We start from the raw sequence: 15,069 nt of genomic DNA, 5'->3' as shown, positions 1-15,069 counted from the left end.
GTTTGGTTGGAAAAGTGGGTGACTAATAAATGACATATTTCAACTCTTTCCCTTATAGTCTCTTTTGATTTCACCTTTTGTCTTTGTCAGTTTATTCTAACAAGTAGAGGGACATTGCTGGATGGATAAGTGATTTCTGAAAACATCTCTCCCTGTCTTTGACTCTTAGTAGGATTAAAAAACCCAGCTCTCTAAGTCTTCAGAAGACCATATGTGCACTGGCATTTCATATACATTTTATATTTCCTTGTCCATGCACACATTTCTGTGGAGAGGATCCATAACCTTTCTAGGTTTTATGTGACCCCACAAGAGTCTAATACACCCCCCAGGTTTAGACACTGTGCTACTCCAAGTTGGTCAGGAGCAGCTCGCCAGCAAACTTTTCAGGAGACCCAAGGACATGATAAATATTCTCTTCCATTGCTTGTGTGTCTTTAGTTTGGGACATAAGGTAGAGGCTCCCTTGTTGCAGGAGGGAAATAATAAAGATCAGACCAAAAATCAGTAAGATAGAACATAGAGAAAAAGAATGAAACACAAAGATTGTTTGATGGTGAAATACCAATACATTTTATAAACCCTGGCTAGACTGACAAGATAAAAAAGACACAAATTACCAATATCAGGAACAAAACAATGGCTATCTAGACAGACTCTTTAGAAAGTATAAGGACAAAGGAACATGCCAATAATTTCTCAACCTAGATGAAATAATCAGTTTCCTTGAAAAAAAATTACAAAAGAGGAAACAAAGTTTTGTTCATGCCTTTATCAATTGTAGAAATTGAATTAGTAATTGAAAACCTTCCCATAGAAAAAACTCCAGGCCCAGAAGGTCTCATTGCTGAATTGTATCAAACACATAATGAAGAAATAGTATCATTTCTACCCAAACCCTCTTATATACTAAAGGAAGAACAATTACCTATTCATGTATGGGTCCAGCATTACCCTCATTCAAAACCAGGCAAAGACATCACAAGGAAAGGGAAGTACTGAACTCTGTCCCTCATGATCCTGGGCTTAGAAATCCACACAAAATGTGAGGGAGCAAACCAAATGCAAAAATACATCAAAGAGTACTGTAGATCATTCCAAATTGAGCTAACTGGAAACGCAAAAGTGGTTTAAGATCAGCAAGTCATCTCTGTTCTGCAAATTAAATAGAATAAAGAGGTCTCTTTCAGCTGGAACCATGGAGGGTATTGAAGAGAAGAAGGTTCCTGCTGTACCAGAAACCCTTAAGAAAAAGCAAAGGAATTTTGCTGAACTGAAGATCAGCACTTGAGAAGGAAGTATGCCCAAAAGATGCTTGGAAAGGCAAGGAGGAAGCTTATCTATGATAAAGCTAAGTACTATAACAAAGAATATAGGCAGATGTACAGGACTGAGATTAGAATGGCTTGAATGGCAAGAAAAGCTGGCAACTTCTATGTACCTGTGGAACCCAAAGTGGCATTTGTCATCATGATCAGAGGTATCAACGGTGTGAGCCCAAAGGTCGGAAAAGCATTGCAGCTTCTTCGCCTTCGCCAGATCTTCAATGGCACCTTTTGAAGCTCAGCAAGGCCTCAATTAACATGCTGAGAATTGTGGAACCATATATTGCATGGGGGTACCCAAACCTGAAATCAGTGAGTGAACTGCTCTGTGATCGTGGTTATGGCAAGATCAACAAGAAGCGGATTGCCTTGACAGAGAACTCATTGATTGCATGAACTCTTGGTAAATATGGCATCAACTGCATGGACAATCTGATTCATGACATCTATACTGTTGGGAAATGCTTCAAAGAAGCAATTTCCTGTGGCCCTTCAAATTATCTTCTTCCAGAGGTGGAGTGAAGAAAAATACAACCCATTTTGTAGAAGGGGGAGACACTGGCAACAGGGAAGACCAGATCAATAGGCTTATTAGAAGGATGAACTAAGGTTCCACCACGACTATTTTTGTAATCAGGTCAGTTAATAAAGTGACCACTTTCAAACTGAAAAATAAACAAATAGAATAGAATAGAATAAGGCACAAGCACCATGTCACCATTACCACAGATGCCAAAAAAGCATTTGCCAAAAATGCAACACCTTTCAAGAAAAAATCTCTCAGCAAACTAGAAAGAGAAAGCAGTTTCCTCTATGTAGATCCAGGCATCAGTGAAAGTCTATGCTAGCATCATACTCAATGAGGAAAGGATAAGTACTTTCTTCCTAAGAGCAACTAAAGAATTCCACTGACACCATTTTTATTTAACCTTTTTCTGGATGTCCTGAGCAGTGCAAGAAGGCAAGAAATGAAATGCAAGCCCTATAGATAGTAAAGGAAGAAGTAAAACTGTCATTATTGCCAACAGCATGATCATCTATGTTAGAAACCCTCAAAAAACAACTCCAAAAAGTTACCAGAATTATTAAATGAATTTAGCAAGTCCACAGGCTACAAGTCAGTAACAAACATCAATTTTATTCCCATATACTAGGGATGACAACTAGAAAATGAAATTTTAAAAATCCTCCACATATAAATATTGATCAATAGTTACAAATATTGTAAAATCCTTATCTAACAGCATGTGGTATCTTAGGTTGGATACTGGAACAAAAAGAAAAGGACATTAGTGGAATAAGAAGTGAAATCGAAAGAAAGTTTATAGATCTAGGCATTATACTATTTGAACCATTATTTCTTAGTTGTAACAAATTATCATGCTTTTGTAAGTACTAACTGCAGGGGAAACTGGGTGAAGGATAACTGCAACTGCCTGTACTAGCTCTTCAACTTTTTATGAACTAAAAATTATTCTAATATTTAAAAAGCCTCATTTAACATGAAAAAGAATACTTGGAAATAAATTTAATGAGAAGGATGAAAATCCTTTACCATGAAAGCTACAATAGATTGCAAAAGGAAATAAAAGCAGACATAAAGATATGGAGGGAAAATCCTGGCTTGTGGATTGGAAAATAAGTATTGTTAATATATTGTAAAAAATCTTTTAGATCTGGGGTTCTTAACAAGGGGCCCATGAACTCGAATTTAAATTTAAAAAAACATTATTCTTGTGGGGATTGTTGATGCATGTGTGGTACATTTATTAAATAACACAGGATAGTATGGACTTAGTAAGGGGTCTTTGATTTTCCCTTGAATGGCAAAGGGGTCTCTGGGAAAAAAAGGTTAAGAATCCCTGTTTTAGATCAACAAAAACAGATAATTCATTGTTGCTAGTACTGAATCAGAAGTAATTTTAGAAGAAAGATAGTCCAACAATGAACCCTTGATACTGATGACTATGCTTATGAGCCTGTGTGCCTGAAATATGAACTAGGCCTAGAGCTGCAGGGTGCCTAAGAGTTACCTCCTGAGAGCCTCCATGTTGCTCAAATGTGGTCACTCACTAAGCCAAACTCAGCATATAAATGCATTACCTTCCCCCCAGCATGGGACATAACTCCCAGGGATAAGCCTCCCTGCCACCAAGGGATTACTGCAAAGCACCAATTGGTCATGTAACAAGAAAAAGACCTTGAATAGAAGGGTCAACTAAGGCCAGCAGAATAATATCAGCTTACATGTAGGATCATGTATTAAAAACTACTTTTTGACCTTGAATAAAAGGGGGAAATGGCAAAAACAAATGAGTTTATATGGCTAAGAGTCTTCAAACAAGAGTCAGGATGTCATCGGAGGGGTCACACTTACAGAAGTCTCAGTGGGACCCTAGAGACAACCAAAGTACATACAACCCCAGGTACTGGTTGTCCTGAGGGCTAAAAAGACACATAAATTCTATGGTCATGGCAAATGGCTCTGGAATTCAGTGTCATGTCAGTTGGCCCTACTTTGGAATTTGTGTTCCTGAGTATGATGGTGTTGGACACAGATTTGGGCCTTTCTACACATGTCTCTTCTGTCACTTTTACTGAACTTGTGGTTGGCACTAGGGTTGAATCTCTGGACTGTCCATGTGCCAGCTGGGCCCTGAGTCTCAGTAGTCTTGCAACTCCTACTCTCTGCCTTGTTGGACTTACCCATGCCAGCTAACAGGGAGGCGAAGGTGGTCAACCACCACACCAGGGAACTGAGAATACATACAACTGCAAGCAAGAGAATTGCATCCATCATCCATGTGGAACTTAAGCCCCCTTTTGATATAGAGGTTAGTGAATATCACCATCCCAGGGTCTACAGGATGAGGAAAAAATATGTATTAGAGTGGATTTACTAATATTCTACTATGGAACTATTGTGACTAGTAATGGAAGAAATTGTAGAACTGATGTGGAGAAAGTGGCCACAGTAGTTGCTGCAGGCAGGTAGAGGGAAGAAGAGAGGTGATGTGGGGGCATTTTGGGGACTTGGAGTTATCCAGAATGACATTGAAGGGACAGATGCTGGACATTATATATCCTGCCATAACCTACTGGGTGGACTGGGGGAGAGTGTAAACTACAATGTGGACTGTTATCCATGGGATGTGGTGGTGCTCCAGGGTGTGTTCACCAAGTGCAATGAGTGTGCTGCAGTGGAGGGGAGGTTGCTGATGTGGGAGGAGTGGGGTGAGGGGGATGGGAGATATAAGGGAACCTCTTATATTTTTTTAATGTAACATTTAAAAAATTAAGAAAAAATAATATAATATTCGATAAAGCCACCAAACCCTCTCAACTGGGAGAGAATGGCCTATTCAACAAATGGTGCCTGGAGAACTGGATAGCCATATGTAGAAGAATGAAAGAGGATTACCATCTCACACCTTATACAAAGATCAACTCAAGATGGATCAAAGACCTAAATATAAGAGCCAAGACCATAAATACCTTAGAAAGCAGTGTAGGGAAACATCTACAGGACCTTGTAATAGGAAATGGCTTCATGAATATCACACCAAAAGCACGAGCAGCAAAAGAACAAATAGATAAATGGGACTACCTCAAAATTAAAGCCTTCTGCACCTCAAAGGAGTTTGTCAAGAAAGTAAAAAGGGAACCCACACAATGGGAGAAAATATTTGGCAACCATATATCTGATAAGAGACTTATAACTTGCATATATAAAGAACTCATATATCTCGAAAACAAAAAGATAAACAACCCATTTAAAAAATGGGAAAAAGATTTAAACAGACACTTCTCCAAAGAAGAAATACAAATGGCTAAAAAGCACATGAAAAAATGCTCCAAATCCCTAGCTATCAGGGAAATGCAAATCAAAACTACAATGAGATACCATCTTACTCCCATAAGATTGGCAGCCATGAAAAAAACAGTAGAATACAAATGCTGGAGAGGATGTGAAGAAAGGGGAACACTCATCCATTGCTGGTGGGAATGCAGAAGGATCCAACCATTCTGGAGGACAGTTTGGCGGTTTCTCAAAAAATTATCCATAGACTTGCCATATGACCCAGCAATACCACTGCTGGGTATATACCCATCAGATCTGAAAACAAGGACACAAACCGATATATGTACACCAATGTTCATAGCAGCATTGTTCACCATCGCCAAAAGTTGGAATCAATCCAAAAGTCCATCAACAGATGAGTGGATCAATAAAATGTGGTATATACACACAATGGAATACTACTCAGCTGTAAGAACCAATACACTACAATCGCACGTGATAACATGGATGAACCTTGAGAATCTTATGTTGAGTGAAGCAACCCAGGCATTGAAGGACAAATACTATATGACCTCAATGATATGAAATAAGTTAACTGCCTCAGAGAGCTAGAGTCTGGAAAAGTGGCTTACTGGAAATCGGGGGGTGGAGGAAGGATGTGAGTTAATGTCTGTAGGGGTGGAATCTGTGATGAGCTGGGGGTAAGTATGAGCACAAAGAAGGGACAAAATGGGGGCAAGGGGTTACCTTCGGGTGGGGTTTTCTGGGTTTGAGGGGGGCTGGGGATGGGAAGAGGGGTAATATGGTCCAAGAAATAGGTGGGAGGGAGGGGCAACATACAAACATGGGAGAGTGCCAGAAGTTCGTTGAGAACTAAATGTTGAGTAAAACGTATCAAAGTATAAGTAGGAGGGTCACCTGGTTAGGACGCTCAGGGGGTATGGTCTGATGCGGGACGGACTCCGGAGGGAATAGCTGAAGGCTCATTTTGCCAAGGTGGGTTCTACCATTGGGTGGGGTGGACCCATATCCTGGGGAAGACTAATGCCGTCGAATAGAGAGAACTGTATCTCTCGTGAGAAATGACGGCTCCCAGGGCATTAGATTGGCAGGCGTTGTGGGCCCTAAGGGGAGGGGAAAATGGACGTGCAATGGATAGAACAAAGGTAAATAAGGGGGCAAAAGAGGAGTTATGTGAGAGTACACGAGGATGAATATAAAACAGCTAATATTACACCAAAAACATATAGGGGACGACAGACTAATAATGAAAACCATAAGACAAAACATAGGATAACTAAAAAATTTAGAAAACTGTACAACCTAAAGTGTGGACCACATAGTAAGCACAAATGTTACCTTGTTTGAAAACTATAGTTTTGGAATCTGTACATCAGTTTCAGGAAATATGATATGAATAAGTTAAAAGATTATTGCTGTGGAAGGGAAAAGGTTTTATGGTGGATCTGGGGAAATACTGTATATTGTATATATGAATTTTGGTGATCTAAGACTCTTCTGAAGCTGTCATTATGTTGGGATTCACTTTACGGGAAGTTTTGGATCACAGAGTGGTTCAACAATGGCAGCGGAGGAATACTGATATGGGATGTTATTGACAGGATATATATGGTTGACAGGGAGTTATACAGGGCATATGCCCAGGGTATATGGTAATGTCTATATATACTCATAGTGGAAACAATTAAAAACAACAGCTGGGGGGGTACTGGGCTCCTGGCCGGGGGGTCACTGTTGTGGGCCCTGGGAGAGCAGCAGCAATCCTCCAGGTGCAACGGCAAGAACCAGGAAGGAAGGAGGGCCCAACAGTGGGCTCTTGATACTAATGGCTACACTTTTGAGCCTATGCACCTGCAATAAGAACAAGACCTAGAGTAGCATTGTGCCTGGGGGTTTCCTCCTGACAGCCTTCATGTTACTCAAATGTGGCCACTCTCACAGCCAAACTCAGCGTGTAGATGTGATGCATTCCCCCCAGCGTGGGACACAACACCCGGGGATGAGCCTCCCTGGCACCGAGGGATCGCTACCACATACCAGCTGAAGAAGCAACTAGAAAATGACCTTGAATTAAAGATTCAATGCGGAACAGCAGAATATACCTGTCTACATATAATAACATGACTTCGGGAAGCAGTTTGACCTAATGTAAGGGGGAAATGGAAAGGAGAAATGAGATTATAAGGCTGTGAGTCTCTAAAAAAGAGTCTGGAGGTTGTCAGAAGGAATACCCCTATGTACAACTGAACAGAGTCTAAGAGACAGATAAGGTAGATACAACCCCAGGTATTGGTTCTTTTGAGGGATAAAGAGACCCACGGGTTCTATGGTCATGGCAGAAGGGGTTCACTGCCATGACAGATGGCCCTTCTTTGGAGCTGGTGTTTCTGCGTGATGGAAATGGACTCAGAGGGGATCTCTTTTCACAAGACTTGCATGCTACTTTATTGGAATTGTAGTTGGTGCTGGGTTTAAGATATATGTAGGGGATTTGAATCTCTGGACTGATAATATGACACTCAGGCCCAGAGCCTCAACAGACTTCAGCTCCTACACTTTGACTTATTGGACTTACTCCACTCAGCTAACATGGAGTTGAAGAAGGTCAACCACCACAACATGGAGCCTAGAGTGTCTACAACTAGAAGCGGGAAGAGTGCATCCAGTACCCATGTGGAATCTAAGCCCTCACTTGACATAGGTGTGCAATGGACACAACCAATCCAATGTCCACAGAGAAAATGTGGAATGGGTGTGGGAACGGTAGCCATGGGGGCTGCTGGGTGTGGGGAACGGGAGGAAGAGATGAGATGTGGAGGTGTTTTCGGGACGTGGAGTTGTCCTGGATAGTGCTTCACGGACAATTACGGGACACTGTAGATCCCCCCAGGGCCCACTGGATGGAACGTGAGAGAGTCTGGGCTATGATGTGGACCATTGACTATGGGGTGCAGTCATAGTGATGCTCAGAGATGAACTTACCAGGTGCAATGGATGTATCACGATGATGGGAGAGAGTGTTGCTGTGGGGGGAGTGGGGGGTGGGGGCAGTGGGGTTGAATGGGACCTCATATATTTTTTTTAATGTAATTAAAAAAATAATAATAAATAAATATTAAAAAAAAAAGAAAAAATAGAAAAATAAAGAGTCACGGATATTAAAAAAAAAAAGAAGTGGTCAAGAACTGGTTTTTTGTGTGTGTACATCTATCTATCTGTATACAATCTTTGTTGTTAGTTGTCTGTTCTGGAATTCTGAGTTACCACCTAATGTCACTGGCCATGCATGGGTGGTTCAAAGAAAGAATCAGTTGATGAATGTATTTTGTCACATTTAAAGAACAATGGAGGAAAAAACCACATGATTATCCACAAATGAAGCAGAAAAGATACTTTAAAAAATCCAGCATCCCTTCTTAATAAAAGCACCCAGAAGTAGGGACAGAAGGAAACGTCCTCAACATGCTTAAGAGCATAACATGAAAAACCCACAGCTAGCATTATATTCAATGTCAGAAGATAGAAAACTTTCCCTAAGATTAGGCACAAGAAAGAGATGCTCACTGTGGCAGTTTGAAATCATTTTATGAAGCTCAAAAAGGGACATATTATGTTTTAAATTATCCACTCCTGTGGAAATGAATTTATGAATAACAAAAAGAGAAATATTCTGTTGTATACTAATCCATTCCTGTGGGTGTGACATGCATTTGACTGGATTATGTCATGGGGACATGATTCGTGTTGAGTCTCTGCCCTCTTGCTGGGTCTGAAGTAAAGGGAGAGGTGAAGGATAAAGGTGATGTGGGCTATGGGTGGGAGGCTCTTTGTCTCTTCGGAGATAACCTTAACCTAAGCTGTCTGTCCTGACTTGTGGGAGTGGAATGGTAAGAGGCTGCAGTCCTGCCCTTGGTGACCATGGCAACGACTCCAGTCCCAGGAAACAGTTTAACAATGCAAAGTCTATAAACTTTAAATATTCAGAGAAAATGCAAACAAAATGTGCTAAAAGCTTATCTAGAATGCCTAAGGTCCATGCTAAAAGCTTACCTAGGGTGTGGAAGATATTTGCTAATTCAAGCCTATTGAGAACTGAAACAAAAGGACCATTTGGCCTTTCCTCTCTGTATAAAAGGGACTCAAAAATCTTGTTTGAGCCTCGGGTTTGAAACAGAAAGCTACCAAGTCTGGCCGGCCATCAATAAACCATTTTTCCTCCTCAAAATCATTCATGAGTCCTGGCCTTTCTATACACAAATAATTGAACCTCTCTTAAATTCTACAACAAAGGGAGCAGGTATTTGATTCTGAAATGTGAGTCCAAGAGGATTCCTTAAGCATGAAGCCCCCAAGAGGCTGGTCCAGGGAACAGCTCAGGAGGAGAAGAGCATGATGGATGCCTGAGGGCACAGCTGAACTTGGGAAGAGAGCAGAGCAGTGGAGATGGATACAGGAGGCCTGGAAGGAGACAAGCCCTATGCCTGGTCGCTCACAGCTGAGCTCCAGGGGATGGGAGATTCTGAAGGGGAAGACAGAGAGCTCTAGAGATGGGCGCCTTCTTGCTTCTGCATGTGGCAACATGCCAGAACCCACAGCAGCTGACTTTGTTGAGAAACCACATCTTATGATGCCTTGGTTTGGATTTTTCATGGCCTTGGAACTGTGAGCTTTTACCCTAAATAAATCCCCTTTATAAAAGCCAGCACATTTCTGGTACTTTGCATTGGCAGCCAATTGGGAAATTAAGATGCCCACTGTCACCGCTCTTGCTCAATATTGTGCTGGAAATTCTAGCTGGAGCAATTAGGCAAAAAGAAGCAATAAAAGGCCTCCAATTGTAAAGGAAGATGCAAAATGTTCCCTATTTCCAGATGACATAATCCTTTATATAGAAAATACTGGAAAATTTACAACACAGCCATTAGCTCTAATAAACAAATTCAATAAAGTGTCAGGGTAAACGATCAACACACAAAATATCTGTAGTCTCTATACACAAGTACTGCACAATCTAAAGAGAAAATCCATTTACAATACAAATGAAAGAATCAAATATCTATAAATGAATTTAACCAAATATGTGATGAAAACATACACACACAAAAAATCTACAAAACATTACTGAAAGAAACCAAAGAAGACATCAGTCTGTTAATAGACTAGAAAACCAAATGCTTTCAAGGTGACAATTCTATACAAAAAATTTATACTTTCAACACAATCCCAATAAAAATTCCAAAGGCCTTCTTTGCAGAAATGGAAAAGCCCATCATCAAGTTTATATAGAAGGATAAGAGGACCCAAATAGCCAAAACATCTTTCAAAAAAAGAATATAGTTGAAGAACTCAAATCACCAGATTACAAAGCTACAGCTATCAAATTAATGCGATCCTGGCACAAGGGCAGACATATAGACCAATGGGACAGAATTGAGAGTTCAGAGATAAAGTCTCCTATGTATGGCCAATTAATGTTTGACAAGGCTGCCAAGTCCACTCAATTGGGAAAGAATAGTCTCTTTGATAAATTGTTCTGGAAAAACTGGGTATGTATATGCCAAAGGATGAAGATGGGCTGCTACCTCACAATATATATAAATATAAACTCAAAATCTATTAAATATCTAAATATAAGAAAAGACTATAAAACTTCTAGAAGAAAACATGGAAGCATCTACAGGCAATGGTTTATTAAACTTTATACTCTAAGCAAAAGCAACAAAAGAAAATAGATACATATAAAGCTTTTGTGCATCAAAGGGCTTTAGCATCAGTCAAAAGACAATCTACAGAATTGAAGGAAATGTTTGGAAATAGCACATCACATAGGGCTAATATCATGAAAAAAATAAAGAAATCCTGAACTCAACAAAAATACAAACGAGCTGCCCCCAGTGCCCCGAGTGACAGGCTGGGGCTGCAGCAGGAGGGTTTTGGAGAGGAGGTGGCAGGAAAGGGGGCTGTGCCTGATGGGCTGTGGCCCAGGAGGAAGGTGGCAGCTCTGATGCCCACATCCTCTGCTCATGGAGGCAAAGGAAGGAAAAAGCCGGGCCGAGAGGCCTGCCGGACGCCACTGCAGACAGGGAGAGCTGAGAAGAGCTACAGCGGGCAGTGGGAAGCAGCGTCCTGATTCCTGATGACTGCTGAACATGTCCTCCTGACCAAAGGACCAAGCTGGGCAGCAAGGGCTCGGCTGAGCCAGCTCTGGACCTGGGGAGGGTCTGATGTGACCACGCTCCTCTCCAGCAGTTCTTCCTGGTGACAGAGCACCACCTGGAACATGGCTTGAAAGACAAGAAAACTTTTCTTGGACAAAACAAGCCCTCCTGTGGCCTCTAGAACCATAGGAAAGCTTGTTCCAGAAGCTGAGGAGGAAACTGCAGGTGTCAAGGTCTCCCAGGACTGAGGATGCCAGGAAGCAGAGGAAGAGCCTAACTTCATTTGAATCAACACAAAAGAAATTCTGAGTGTACAAAAGCTGTGATCAATAAAAAGGAACTTCTCACGAATCCTACGAGCCCAATGACCACATAGTGGAAGAAGAAGGAGGTATAATTGCTGGTCCATCAGTGAGTCTTAAAGACCTTGATCCCGATTTCTGTGTGAAAGGAGAAGGTTTGGACTCCCAGATGCAGTTTCAGGTGTTTCACTGTATCTCGAGGATGGGAGCAGCATTGAAGGCATAAAGGAGATGGTCAGATTCCTGCAACTCTGGACCAGCACAATGAGGTAGAAGAGCTCCACTGAACATCTGAATGCTTCATAAACAACCTTCAGGCAACAGTGGATGCTTTAGAAAATCCAACACCAAACTGACAGGGGAGCTTGCAGTTGCGAAGAATAGGGTTATTACCTTGCAAGAAGAAATGGAACGAGTTAAAGAGGATGCTTCTACATATGAGAATCCATGCAGAAGTGTCCTAAGCAAGACAGAACTTCAGAAGAGCAAGCACTAAGTAAAGCAAGAAAGCATTGAAAGTAAGAGACACAATTACCCCTGGATGTTGAAAAGGAACTGGAGAGACAGATCTGCACAAGACAAGAGATGGAGTTGGCTGTGAAGATGCTGGAGAACATTGTCTGAGAAGCAGGAGCCTTGGTATCTCCACAGCAGCACCTGGATGCTCTCCGGGATCTCGAGCATGAGCATGCTTTAAAGCTGCATAGTTCAGGCTTAGGAATAAATCAGAAATGTGAACTAAGCAGTTGCTTGGAAGAGATGACTATTTAGGTGGCTGCCACCATTAAATGACTCAAACAAAGATGGCCCCGGCTGGTTGAGGCCACCCATCTGCTGAGCTGGACAACCGGCTCTCAGAGCAGGACTTCAGAGACAAGATCAAGAGTCTGCAGCTGGACATGGAGGAGCCCACCAGGCAGCAGAACCAGCCTGAGTTCTAACTAAAAGAAGAAAGAGAAAGAAGGTTCCAAAACAACAGGAGCCTCCAGGAAAGGGGTCATGGAGCCAGAACCCAAATGGTTGAGAAGCACAAAATCAAGAGGAACATGTTAAACTGAAAATGACCTTTGAAGAAGCCACAGGCTGGTCTCACCCATGGATGAGCAGGATCTTCCCTGGGCACCTGAAAGATGCAGGTGTGTCAGCTCTGCCAAGAAGATGGCAACATCACCAAGAATGTGGGTAAGACCTGCAGAGGAGCCATCTGTAGGGCTGGTTCAGCAAACTCCTGCCTCTTCCTTCAAGCATCAGGCCTGAGCAAGCATGCAGTCCCTGCCCAAGCTTCTGATGAAGCAATATTCCACCAGCCCACCATGAGGCAGGAGGACAAGAGCTGGACCAGAACTCACGCACGGCCCATCTCTACCTGTGCTAGGTGTCAGGAGGCCCTAAGAGCACAGTCCTCAGAGTCAACTAGAAGCTGTTGGGAGGAGTTATTTAAATACATCAAGCCTGGGGAAAAAAAGCAGTGGTTAGGGGTGCTGGAAGTTTGCTAATTTTCTGTAATTACTTTGAATAAAACTTACTCACTTTAGACTTTCTCCTCTAAGTCTAATACCCTACCTTGAAGGATTTCTGGCATAGCATATCTTTGTAAAGAGCTATTACCCATTTTTATGAATAGCAGTAATAATACAGGGGAGGGTATACTAGGAGAGAGGGGTCCTGGCTGGTAAGACTAAAAGTAAAATGATCATCTCCCTCCATTACATGTTCAGAGTCACAGAGGAAAGACAAATGTTAACTGAAATGAAAATTACCTCTTTATATTATATTTACCAAACTGTGAACCCAAACTCAGGGAAAAGAAAGAGAAATTAAAGAGTAATATAAATTAGGAGTGTATTTATTTATTTGTTCCCACCCAATCATTGTTTGCACTTGCTGTGTCTGTTTGCTGCATGCTGGTTTTTTTGGTGGCACTAGGAACTGAACCAGGGAACTTATGTATGGGATGGAGCCCCTCATCACTTGAGCCACCTCTGCTCCCTGCTTTGTTGTGTCTTTCTTTATGTTTTCCTTCTGTTTCTCATTGCATCCTTTTGTTGCATCAGCTCATTGCATCAGTGCATTGTGTTCCTTGTCTTCTTTAGGAGGCAACAGGAAATGAACCTGACACCACTCATGTTGTAAGCAGGGGATCAATCTCTTGAGCCACATCTGCTTCCCCATTATGAGTGTATTTAAAACAATATTGTGTTATTTCAGGACCAGAAGGTTTCTGGTATTTTCCTACAAATGATTTCATTATCAGAATATGAAGGAACATTTGCCACTTTCCCCCTTAATGATTTCAAGAATACATATCTGCCATTCTAGAATCTCTTAACACAAAGCAAACCAACTTTCTCCCCCAGCTCCATCTATTCCCAAGTAATAATGTAAATTGCAATGAGTTTTAAAGTTAGCATTTGAGTTCTTCAAATAGAAGTGTTGAGGAAAGCAAAGCTAGGTCAGATGTAGAGAAAAACAAATTTAATTTATCATGGCTGAGGATAGTTCTTAAATTGTTTCTTGTTATATGAAATACTTTATGTTCTGAGCCAAGCTGTAGAGCTGCTGGTGCACATGGTTCTTGGAAAGGGCAAGACTCAGACATGCCTTAGTAATGATCCTTTGGGGGAAGGAAGGAAGTGCATCAGTAAGGGAAGGAAAGATGGAATGCTCTATTTTGATTGCTACATGTGTACAGATTTTAAAATTCCAATTAAGACTTCAGATACAGTCTGTGATTGAGGTGGAAACATCCCTAAACTGTATTGTTTGATAAATGGTTTCCTGAAAAGGTTTACAGCCTTGAATATAGAGTTGCCACATGACCCTGCAATACCACTACTGGGTATATACCCAGAAGAACTGAGAGGAGTGACACGAACAGACATCTGCACACTGATGTTCATAGCAGCATTATTCATGATTGCCAAAAGTTGGAAAAAACTCCAGGTGTCCATCAACAGATGAATGGATAAACAAACTGTGGTCTATTCACACAATGGAATATCGTGCAGCTGTACGTAGAAATGAAGTTGTAAAGCATACAACAACATGGATGAACTTGGAGGACATTATGTTGAGCAAAGCAAGCCAGATACAAAAGGACAAATACTGTATGATTGCATTACTATGAATCAAATGCATTGTGTAACATATTGTATGATTCGAAAAAAATTTATAGGTATCCAGTACCAAAAAGGAATGGGCAAAATATTTGAATAGACATTTCTCCACAGAACATATACAATGATTAATAAGCACCTGGAAAAAATGTTCAACATCATTAGCTATTAAAGAAATGCAAACCAAAACTGCAATGAGGTGCCATTTTACACCCACTTGACCTGCTATGATAAAGAAAATGGAAAATAACAAGCATTGACAAGAATGTGGAGAAAAAGGAAACCTCATCCGTTGTTGGTGGAATGTGGAATGCTGCAGCCACTGTGGAAAACAGTTTGGCAGTT

The 15,069-nt window shown here is 41.3% G+C and overlaps 1 protein-coding gene and 2 pseudogenes across 1 annotated transcript in view; 2 read left to right on the top strand and 1 right to left on the bottom strand.

The window, feature by feature from the left end:
- The window catches only part of LOC101442557 (saoe class I histocompatibility antigen, A alpha chain-like), a 1,048,500-nt gene that overhangs the window by 822,860 nt on the left and 210,571 nt on the right, over positions 1–15,069 (bottom strand). The window lies entirely within an intron of this gene.
- LOC131275377 (large ribosomal subunit protein uL30 pseudogene) lies at positions 1,193–1,974 on the top strand (annotated as a pseudogene).
- On the top strand, positions 9,728–12,925 carry LOC101447749 (protein RUFY3 pseudogene; annotated as a pseudogene).

Source organism: Dasypus novemcinctus, chromosome 22, assembly GCF_030445035.2.
Source record: "Dasypus novemcinctus isolate mDasNov1 chromosome 22, mDasNov1.1.hap2, whole genome shotgun sequence".
Lineage (NCBI taxonomy): Eukaryota > Metazoa > Chordata > Mammalia > Cingulata > Dasypodidae > Dasypus > Dasypus novemcinctus.
Note: the sequence above shows the minus strand (reverse complement) of the source record. Positions and strands in the feature narration are given on the sequence as shown.